Source organism: Brassica napus, chromosome A5 (genome assembly GCF_020379485.1).
Source record: "Brassica napus cultivar Da-Ae chromosome A5, Da-Ae, whole genome shotgun sequence".
Classification (NCBI taxonomy): domain Eukaryota; kingdom Viridiplantae; phylum Streptophyta; class Magnoliopsida; order Brassicales; family Brassicaceae; genus Brassica; species Brassica napus.
Window position 1 is genome coordinate 17,505,530 of NC_063438.1, and position 11,768 is coordinate 17,517,297.

Consider the following 11,768-nt stretch of genomic DNA (forward strand, 5'->3'; position numbering starts at 1 on the left):
TTTGAATTGTTTCACATATTAGGCGAACTATGTGGAGTAGTAATTTATTCCAAGATGTGTAGAATATTATTGCTAAGAGTTGGCCTACAATTACACATAGTATGAAATTTCAGGTTTGGATTCTATCTAGAATGAAATAGTATTCCTATACCATTCAACCATTTCATGCATGATAGTATCATTTTCCGTTCATGTTTGCTTTGTTTCACTTCGTGTTTGGGTGTGGTTCAGTGTGGCGTTGTTAAATTATGTTATGCTTGATTTGGGTTTATATCTCTGTGGTCCATAGTGCATGGTCTAGGAATATGGATTATTTTGTGGACTTGAGTATGCAACACATATATATGTTATGTTATCTGTATATTTCATTGGTAAGTGCTTTCGTGAGTGAAATAGTTAACGGTTCATACTATTCCATTTCATATTGAAAATTACTTTCACATGCTATGCTTTTCCATTCCGTTGCCTGTTCTTCTTCTGTATAATGTGGGAACCGAAATTCACACTGTCGATTTCCGTTTAAATAAGGAAACTAGGAAAACCCTAATTTCCCAAAGGACCCGGATATCTGTTAATTACCACACGTCAAGCAATCAGAACACGAGAATAACAACGATAAAAATAAGAAATCGAAAAGAGAGCAAAGTAGATCTTATTCCGAATCTGCGTATGAGCGTTACAACAAGGTATAAGCTTGGGCTCGAGAGCTGTCGGCGAGATTCCTAGTTCTAGCAACCCTAAGACGGCTAAACCTAATTGAGTCGCAGCTCGAAATAACAAAAACGGAAAATTGCCTAAATTGCTCTAAGTGCTAAGTTTGCTCTGAAAAAGTTCTCTCCCCCTTGCTCCTGGCCTAGGACTCCTTATATACTAGCTCCAAGGTCGGTTTACGCTTTTACTCTTCTGCCCTTAAGCCGTCATAGCATAAAAATGGAGATATTCTATTTTTCCCGATCTTCACAATTATCTTCGAAACTTCCGTATTTATCCGCGGAAACTTGACATTTATCCTTCCTCGTGGGCCAAGCATGAACCACGCTGTGGTTTACGGGATTTTGGTTAGGAAAAATCGTAGGATGGGCCTCGAGTCGTGTTTTAGGTCCCTTTGGGCCGTCTTCCGACTCGACACATTTACTACGAGTTTTCCGCGGTTTCTAATCCGTGAAGTTTGATCGATGAATTAGAATAGCGGGAAACATGGACTGAGCTCGCTACGGTCTTCGGGAGATAGCATTCGAAGGTTTGACGAGAATGCAAGGACTGGTATCGTATCGATGTTCGGAAAAGTTCAATCGCTACACAACGACCGAACTTTGGCTCGAGCCCGGTCGCTATGTAGCGACGGAGCGAGACAAGTGCTCGGTCGCTACGTAGCGACCGAGCTTTGGCTTGAGCTCGGTCGCTACGTAGCGACCGAGCTTGGCTGAGCTCGGTCGCTACGTAGCGACCGAGCGGGACGATCGCTCGGTCGCTACGTAGCGACCGAGCTTTGGCTCGAGCTCGGTCGCTACGTAGCGACCGAGCGGGACGATCGCTCGGTCGCTACGTAGCGACGGAGCTTGGCTGAGCTCGGTCGCTACGTAGCGACTGAGCAGGACGATCGCTCGGTCGCTGCGTAGCGACCGAGCTTGGCTCGGGTTTGGTTGCTACGTAGCGACCGGACGGCGTGTATACGTAGCGACCGAGCTTGGTTTGTTCGGTTTGAATCCCAAAGGATACTTCTTCGTAAAAACCTCGTATAGGTTATTTTTACGAAAATTACTGATATCTTGCATATTTACATTGTTTTATCCATTTATTCATGTGCATTTTCATCATATAGTTTAGGATTTAGCCATGTCTAGGTTGCATTTTGCATACATATGTCTCTATCAGGTAGTTGAGCACCACATGGAGTTTCTGGAGACATTTGAGTGCATTTGGAGCTCAAAAGGAGGTGATTAGAGTGAGCTTTGGACGAGCACTGCTGGAGCGACCTCTCGGAGCGACGGCATGAGGTCGCTGTGCACCACATCCCGGAGCGACTCATCCAGAGCGACACAGCAAGGTCGCTCGCGTTTTCATCACTGGGAGACGCGAGAACAAGCTCGGAGCGACCTTCCAGAGCGACGTGCTGAAGTCGCTCCCGAAGCTTGGAGCGACGTCCCAGAGCGACAGGAAGAAGTCGCTCGCGAATTCACCACCCGGAGACGCGAGAACAAGCCCGGAGCGACCTCTCGCAGCGACACAGCGAGGTCGCTCCCGAAGCTTGGAGCGACTTGTCGGAGCGACAGTCTGAGGTCGCTCCGTGTTTTGTTTCTGCTCGAACTTGTGTTTTCTCAAGGGCATTTTGGTCATTTCATTATGCACGTTTTTATTTTCTAAACCTATGTTTTATTACTCTGTAAGCCACCAGGGGGAGGATCATCTTTTGTTCTTAGAAAAACCACCAAAAACCTTTGGAAAGTGATCTCTTTGAATCAATTGATCAGTTTTATTATTGAAATTCTGTGTTCTTATTTATATTTTGTGTTTCTCTGCATGATTAATCTGAAATCCACCATGGGTTTAAGAGGAATCATGGAGATTAGTGAGTAATCACCTTTTGAATTCATGGGTTAGGGAGATTAAGGGTGATTAGGTTAGAACTAGGATGTTTTAGTGTAGATCATTCATATTGCCTTGCTAGTAGAGTGAACATAAAGCATCTTCTGAGTTGGCCACTCAGTTGTTGATCCTTAGGCATTTCTCACCCGAAAGGTGTTCGATGAAATGCCCGAGATAACTCTCCTAGACTTTTAGCATACCTTGCCAAAGACATTTGTTGTTAAAGATGCTAAGATAGCTAATAGACTTGTTAGTAATGATTGCTTTCATATATTCAACCAAAGACATTTGATGCTTGAATTGTGTTAAGTAAATGAACATTCATCTAGACATAGAGTTTGTTTAGGATTGTGTCTAAGCTTAAGGTTAATAGATTGATTGATCGTTTGCCATCTTTAGTTCGAGGCTTGATCACCCGATGTCTAATCCCTATATCCATGAGTTCTCTTTTCCAATAGTTAAGAAAGTATCGTTTAGTTATTCCTATTAATTAGTCATAGTTAAAAACCCATCTAAATCATTGGTTGCACTTAGATTAAGTGATTACTTGCATTCTCGGTGCTTTAATATCTCTCAGAACTGGTTCGACAATCATTTATACTACAGCATTTGTCTTAGGAGCCTTGAAAACTCCTAACATCAAATTGGCGCCGTTGCCAAATTCTGAGTCGATTTGAACATTGAGATTTAGTCAATTGCTTGAGACTAAGTCATTTTTATTTTCTTTTGTTACTAACTCTTCTTCACCTCCCTTTAATCTACAGGTGTATGAACTTGAGGAGCAAGGGTCCATCAAACCTAGTTCCAAGAGCAGCAGACATCAGAGCTTTAGAGAGAGAGTGTGCTAGAAAGAGAAGAGAAGAAGACCATCAGGCTCAATTGCAGAGACTGAACACTGACATGGGAGACGTTCATCAAGAAGATGCAGGCGTCAATGGCGCTAACAACAATGGTCCACCTAACCAACAGCGAGCAGCTCGCCCCATTGGCACTTACGACCGTCCCAACATTCATGGTCATAGATTGGGAATCCGAGCACCCGCCGTGGCAGCCAACAACTTTGAGATCAAGTCAGGACTCCTCAACGTGATCGAGAACAACAAGTATCATGGCTTGGCTCTCGAGGATCCATTTGATCACTTGGACAGGTTCGACAGCTACTGTGGGTTGTCAAAAACCAATGGTGTGTCCGAAGATGCTTTAAAGCTCAAGCTATTCCCTTTCTCTTTGGGGGATAAGGCACGTCAGTGGGAGAAGTCTCTACCCAGCGACTCCATTACCACTTGGGATGACTGCAAGAAAGCATTCTTGGAGAAGTTCTTCTCTACTTCAAGAACTGCTAAGCTGAGAAACGAGATCTCCAGCTTTCAACAGAAGGGCTTGGAAGGTTTCAGTGAAGCCTGGGAGAGATTCAAGGGCTATCAAGCTCAATGCCCACACCATGGTTTCTCTAAGGAGAGTTTGCTGAGCACATTCTACCGTGGTGCTCTACCTAAGTACAGAGCCAGACTGGATACAGCTAGTAATGGGTTCTTCTTGGGGCGAACTGAGGAGGATGCAGAGGAGCTGGTTGACAACATGGTTAAGAGTGATGCAGTCTACAGTGGAGACCACGACAGAAGCAGTAGAACTGAGGATAAGCAAACGAGGAAGGAGTTGAAGGCTCTACAGGATAAGATAGACATCCTCCTTGCTGATAAAGCTACCCAAGAGCAGCTGCACTTTGTCGGCAACCCAAGCCAAGAAACACCAGCTGTTGTCCATGAAGTTGAGGGTTTGGAAGGTCAGGAAGAGCTGTGTTTCATCAACAACAATGGTAGCTGGTACAAGAAAGAACCCAACTTTCAGTACAACAACTACCAACAGAAGTCCTATTCCAACAACCAGCAGAGTGGTTATCAGCCTCGGAACAATCAGCAAGGCAGTTATCAACCTCAGCAGAACCCTCCTCCTGGTTTCAACAACAAGGGCAACCATTCTTCCCAACAACAATCTAATCCCTCTACCTCCACTCCTCAGGTCAGCAGCACTGATGCTCTACTGAAACAAATCCTGGAGTCTCAAACAAGAAGTGAGAAGCATGTTGGCTATGAGTTGAAGAATCTTCACTCAAAGATTGATGGGAGCTACAATGAGCTCAACAACAAGTTCAGAGCTTTGGAGAACCAGTTTGCTGCCATGAACACTCAACAAAATCGCCAACAAGGTTCTCTACCTGGTAAATCTGAGCAAAACCCAAAGGAAACCATGAAAGCTATCACTCTTAGAAGTGGTAAGGAGTTACCTCAGAGAACTCTCACCAAGGATGCTGAGAAACAAAGTGAGGGGGTTGCCATCACCATAGATGATGAAGTGGTGATTGTTGATGAGAAGATCAATGACGAGATCTTGGAAAAGATAGTGGAAGCAAAAGGAAAGGGAAAGGTTGGAGAAGAGAAGAAAACAGTTAAAGATGGTGAAGTCGTCTCTCCTGCAAGTGAGAACTCTTTTGTTCCTCCTGCCTATGAACCCAAGCTCCCATTCCCAGGTCGATTCAAGAGGCAGCTACTAGAGAAGTACAAAGCTTTGTTTGACAAGCAAATGAGTGAAGTCCAAGTCACAATGCCCATTATAGATGCTTTCATGCTGATCCCTCAATACAGCAAGTTCCTCAAAGATGCTGTAGCTGCAAAGAAGAAAGAGATGGAGGGCATGGTGATTCTCACTCATGAGTGCAGTGCTATCATTCAGAGGCTGGTCATTCCAAAGAAGCTAGAAGATCCTGGATGCTTCACATTACCTTGCGCTCTAGGGCCTATGGTATTTGATAGATGTCTCTGCGATTTGGGAGCTAGTGTCAGCTTGATGCCCCTATCTGTTGCTAAGAAGCTGGGTTTCACTCAGTACAAGAAGTGTAGACTTTCTCTGGTATTGGCTGATCGTTCAGTGAAGTACCCTGTGGGTATCTTAGAGGACCTCCCAGTGATGGTTGGAAATTATGAGATCCCTACAGACTTTGTGGTGCTTGAAATGGGTGAAGAAGCTCAAGACCCTTTAATCCTTGGAAGACCTTTCTTAGCCACAGCAGGAGCTATAGTTAATGTGAAAGAAGGCAAGATTGATCTCCATCTGGGTAAAGGGCACGTTCTGCATTTCGACATCAAGGAAGTAATGAGGAGGCCAACAGTTCAGGGCCAAGTGTTCTACATCGAAGAGATGGATGCCCTTGCTGATGAACTCCTAGAAGAGTTGTCACTAGAGGACCCTCTACAGCATGCTTTAACTGTAGAGAAGGAGGCTGAGGTGATCGAGAACCTGGAGAGTACTGCCTATGGGATGATGCTGGATTCACACCAGGCGTTTGTCAGTAAGGACCAGTATGAGGAGCTTCCACAGATGGTTCACCAACAAGTCTCAGTCACTCAACGAGAGGACAACCAGCAGGATGACTGGAGTGAACTAAAGGCACCTAAAGTGGAGCTTAAACCTCTTCCCCATGGTGTAAGGTATGCATTCCTTGGTCCTAATGAAACTTACCCTGTCATTGTGAGTAGTGAACTTACTGAGAATGAGCTATCTGAACTTTTGAAAACACTTAAAAGATTTAGAAAGGCAATAGGTTACTCACTAGATGACATCAAGGGGATATCACCCTCTTTGTGCATGCATAGGATACATCTTGAGGATGAATCAATGACTTCTATCGAGCATCAAAGAAGGTTAAATCCTAACCTGAAGGATGTTGTAAAGAAAGAGATTCTTAAACTCCTAGATGCTGGTGTTATTTACCCTATCTCAGATTCTAAATGGGTATCACCTGTGCATGTTGTACCAAAGAAAGGTGGTATCACTGTGATCAAGAATGACAAGGATGAACTGATACCAACAAGAACCATCACAGGTCATAGAATGTGCATTGATTACCGAAAACTAAACTCTGCATCTAGAAAGGATCATTTTCCACTACCATTTATTGATCAGATGCTTGAGAGACTTGCAAATCACCCATTCTACTGTTTCCTTGATGGGTACTCAGGATTTTTCCAAATCCCCATACATCCCAATGATCAAGAGAAAACGACATTCACATGTCCCTATGGCACCTTTGCATATCGAAGGATGCCATTTGGTCTATGTAATGCTCCAGCTACCTTTCAAAGGTGCATGATGTCAATTTTCTCTGATCTGATTGAGGATGTTGTGGAGGTATTCATGGATGATTTCTCTGTCTACGGATCTTCGTTCTCTGCTTGTTTGTCAAATTTGTGCAGGGTCCTACAGAGATGTGAGGACACCAACCTTGTGCTGAATTGGGAGAAGTGTCACTTCATGGTCAAAGAAGGGATTGTGCTAGGACACAAGATTTCAGAGAAGGGGATTGAGGTGGATAAAGCCAAGATCGATGTTATGGTTGGTCTGCCTCAACCAAAGACAGTGAAAGACATCCGGAGTTTTCTTGGTCATGCTGGATTCTACAGGAGGTTCATCAAGGACTTCTCCATGATCACTAGACCTTTGACCAGGCTGCTGTGCAAGGAAGCTACTTTCAGTTTTGATGTGGAATGTCTACAAGCTTTCAAGAAGCTGAAAGGTGAACTCGTTAGTGCCCCAATTGTCCAGCCACCTGATTGGGATCTCCCTTTTGAGATCATGTGTGACGCCAGTGACTATGCTGTGGGAGCTGTTCTGGGGCAGAAGAAAAATGGCAAAACCCATGTGATCTACTACGCCAGCCAAACCCTCAATGATGCTCAAATGAGGTATGCCACAACAGAGAAGGAGATGCTGGCAATTGTTTTTGCCTTCGAGAAGTTCAGAAGTTACTTGGTTGGGTCTAAAGTCATTGTCTACACAGATCATGCTGCCTTGAGACACCTTCTAGCCAAGAAAGATGCAAAACCCAGGCTTTTGAGGTGGATCCTTTTGCTCCAAGAGTTTGATATGGAGATCAAGGACAAACCTGGAGTTGAGAATGGAGTAGCTGATCATTTATCCAGGTTGAGGATAGAGTCTGGTGTCCCAATTGACGAAGGACTTCCTGAAGAGCAGATCATGGCTATCGAAGCAGTGATAGCAGTTTGTGAGACTGGTAGGAAGCTGGAAGAGGTCAAAGCAACAGAGGAGAAAGAACCTTGGTATGCTGATTTGGTTAACTACCTAGCCACAGGAAGAGAGCCTTTGAATCTTGTAGGCTATGCCAAGAAGAAGTTCTACAAGGATGTGAAAAGATATTACTGGGACGAGCCCTACCTCTACATTCTCTGCAAAGATCAGCTTTATAGGAGAGTGGTTGCAAATGAGGAGATTGATGGGATCCTTGCACAGTGTCATGGATCATCCTATGGAGGACACTTTGCCACCTTCAAGACAGTTGCAAAAGTATTACAAGCTGGATTCTGGTGGCCACACATGTTCAAGGATACACAAGCCTTTGTTTCGAAGTGTGATTCTTGCCAAAGAAGAGGGAACATCACCAAGAGGAATGAGATGCCTCAAAATCCAATCCTTGAAGTTGAAGTGTTTGATGTCTGGGGTATTGACTTCATGGGCCCCTTTCCATCATCCTTTGGCAACAAATATATCCTTGTGGCTGTTGATTATGTCTCCAAATGGGTGGAAGCCATAGCAAGCCCCACCAATGATGCTAGAGTTGTAATCAAGATGTTCAAGAGCATCATCTTCCCAAGGTTTGGAGTTCCAAGAGTTGTAATCAGTGATGGAGGTTCCCACTTCATTAACAAACTGCTTGAGGGACTTCTCAAAAAGAACGGTGTGAAGCACAAGGTGGCAACTCCTTATCATCCCCAAACAAGTGGACAAGTTGAGATTTCTAACAGGGAGATCAAATCTATTCTGGAGAAGATTGTGGGGATTACAAGGAAGGATTGGTCCAATAAGCTTGACGATGCACTTTGGGCTTATAGGACAGCATACAAGACACCACTGGGCACTACACCTTTCAACCTAGTGTATGGGAAGGCTTGCCATCTGCCAGTGGAACTTGAGTACAAGGCACTATGGGCAATAAAGTTGCTGAACTTTGACATCAAGAGTGCTAAGGAGAAAAGGCTCTTCCAGCTACACGAGCTTGATGAGATAAGAATGGATGCTTTTGAGAACTCAAGAATCTACAAGGAAAAGACTAAAGCTTTCCATGACAAGAATATCCTGAAGAGAGAGTTTAAAGAAGGAGACCAAGTTCTTCTCTACAACTCTAGACTGAAGTTGTTTCCAGGAAAGCTTAAGTCAAGGTGGTCCGGTCCTTTCAAGATCAAGGAGGTTAGGCCATATGGAGCAATAGTCTTGTGGAGCACTGATGGAAGAGACTTCACAGTGAATGGACAAAGGGTTAAGCTCTACATGGCCAATGCACCAGAGGAAGATGGAGTTTCCACTCCACTGTCTGATCCTACCCCGGCCTAATCTAAAAGGAAGGCAAAGTCAAGCTCGGGACTTTAAACAAGCTCACTTGGGAGGAAGTCCCATGCGTATCCTTGTATATATTGCATTGGTGTTTTTCATTTCTCATCTTATTGCATAAAAAAAAAAAAGGAGAGAGAGAAGTTGTATGCAGGTACTTGATCGGTTCAGTTTTGAGAAGGAGTCGTGCGTGGGAGCGAGGTCTCACAGCGACACCTCGAGGTCGCTCCAGCTGGGAGCGAGGTTATGGGAGCGACACCTAGAAGTCGCTCGCGGTTTCGTCGTTGTCTCGAGAAAACAATCACCTCAGAGCGAGGTCTCGGAGCGAGGTCGAAGGGTCGCTCCAGCTGGGAGCGACATTATGGGAGCGACACCCTCACGTCGCTCGCGTTTTCGACGGAACGGGCACTCAAGAACTGACGCGGAGCGAGATTTCACAGCGACACCTCGAGGTCGCTCCAGCTCAGAGCGAGCTTTCTGGAGCGACACTCCGAGGTCGCTCGCGTTTTCATCAACTCGCGACGCGAGGAAACGCCTCGAGAGCGACCTCTCCCAGCGAGACCCTCACGTCGCTCCCGCACCGGTTCAGGTAAGTTTGCTAACTCTAAACCCCGGTTTAATTCAAGTAAACCGATCCTAACCACCCTAAACCGAACCAGACGACCCTAAACCTACCCCAACCCCAGCGATTTCATCTCTCTCACTCTCCCCTCCTCTCACAAACTCACAAACTCTCTCCAAACTCACCCCCACCAAAATTCCCAAAACTTCCTAAATTCTCACCCAAATCAACTAGTTCTTGTTTCTAAATCCAAGCTTTCGCCCCTGTAGTCTATTCCTCACCACCCTTTCACCATTTCCTTTCATCCAAAGCAAGGTATTGAGTTTTTAAATTCAAATTCGTAGGTCCATGAACCCTAGAATTTGAAAGTCGAAATTTGGTCATTTTCTTGCTAGATTGTGGTGAAATAGACTAGGGAAAGCTTATCTATCAAGTTGGGTTGTTGAATTAAGGGTGAAATTGAGTTTAATTTGCACTTTGGCCAAATTAGGGTTCATGGATTTGGGGGAATTTTGAATTTGACCTTAATTGGGTGTGTTTGCGGGTGTTTTAGATGCGTTAAGATGTCACATTGTTGCATTGTGCTGAACTTGAGTTTAAACTGAGAAATTCATTTGTTAAGTTCATTCTTGCAAAATGTTCGCTTGCAAAGTCTTCTTTTTCTTCACTTCCATCTACTTATCCCTTTCCAAGTTTGTAACTTTTCAGGTGAAAATGGTTAAGAAGACAAAGGGCAGGTTGGAAGCTGAGAGGCAAGAAGCCGAAAGTCAAGAGTTTGCACAAAGAGGAAAAGCTTTAACCAGCGAGCCAACTGGCTCAGGAACGCAGCGGACTGTGCGACAACAGACGTTGGCTGCAAGGAAATCGAAAGAACACGAGAAGAGGGCAGGGAAAAGTGTAGCGGTTCCCACCCATGAGGAAGGTGAAACTGAGAGTGATGATGAGCCAGCACCTACGAAGAAAGCCAAGATGTCAAAGGGCAAAGGGGTTGCTGTTGATCGAGATAGGGCGAAAACTCCATCTGTAGAGGAGCTGTACGATCATTTGAAGGATGGAGTCACCTGGGTTCCAACAAGGTTCGCCGACCTCAACCTACTGAAGGAGTTGGGTCTAGACTCTGATATTGAGGCAATGCTGGGGCATTTGAAGATGCCGAAACTCCTCACCATGGCTTATCCTTTCTACAAGGATGTCACTTGTCAGTTCCTCTCCTCTCTTGTGGTCACTTACCACGACACGGCGCATGTGAGGCAAGGATGGGGAAAAATCAGCTTCAAGGTCAATGGAAGAGAGTACAACATGAACTTCAAAGACATTGGGAGAGTGATGGGGTTCCAAGACCTAGAAGACCACTCCCTTCCCAAATGTGAAAACCTTCCCACAGAGCTTTGGAAGTTGATCACTGGAAACAGACACTCCACCGGGGCTGACAAGAACTCACACATCCGACACCCGTCTGTACGCTACCTCCACACATTGCTAGTCCATGCTTTCTACCCACGGAAGCAAGCTGGTAATGTTACTGAGGAAGACATGCGACTGCTCTGCCCTGCTATCCGTCCCTACACTCAACCCGGAGTGTTACCCCTTCCCAGCACTGATATCTATGCTACATTTGGGGTGGTCAGTTTCTTCGTGGGCCGTCTCGAACACTACAGAGACTGGGCGTGGTACACCACTGATTCGCGCCCAAAGATAGGGATAGGCGGAATGATCACACCACTGCTCCAATTTCTGAATGTTCCCTTGGGAAAGGACGCATCGGGGCCTAGGTTCATTGATGGCACCTACTTGAGGATTGCCACCTATTTCAGTGGGATGTACGGGAAAGACTACGTCTACCACTACTACTTGTACGGCAAGCCAGTCGAGGTGGTTCTTCCAAACCGGAACCTGACGAGTTTAGAGATACCTGGAGCTATCAGCTTCAACATTCCCCAGGAATACTTTCTTGGAGAACACGGGCCTCTCGATCCAATTCAAGCAGCTCCATCAAGGAGAAGGAGTGTCCCCGTGCAACCTGAACCACCTGTAGCAGACACCCCTGAGCATATTTATGGACCTCCGCGCTACTACTTCAAGCCCCATGACGGAGTCCTTCCTCCTGGAGCTCTCCGTGATGCTCATGACCACATTGGTCGCCTCCAGCGATGGAACAAAGCTCAGGACAGAACGATAGAAAAGCTCAAGGATAAGTGCAAGGCACTCAGCAAGACCGTGA

The 11,768-nt window shown here is 45.4% G+C and overlaps 1 non-coding gene across 1 annotated transcript; it reads right to left on the bottom strand.

Moving 5' to 3' along the window:
• Positions 1–3,927: 3,927 nt before the first annotated feature.
• LOC125609791 lies at positions 3,928–4,034 on the bottom strand. Its single transcript, XR_007339936.1, has one exon. It is a non-coding gene; the product is annotated as a small nucleolar RNA R71 (small nucleolar RNA).
• Positions 4,035–11,768: the final 7,734 nt, after the last annotated feature.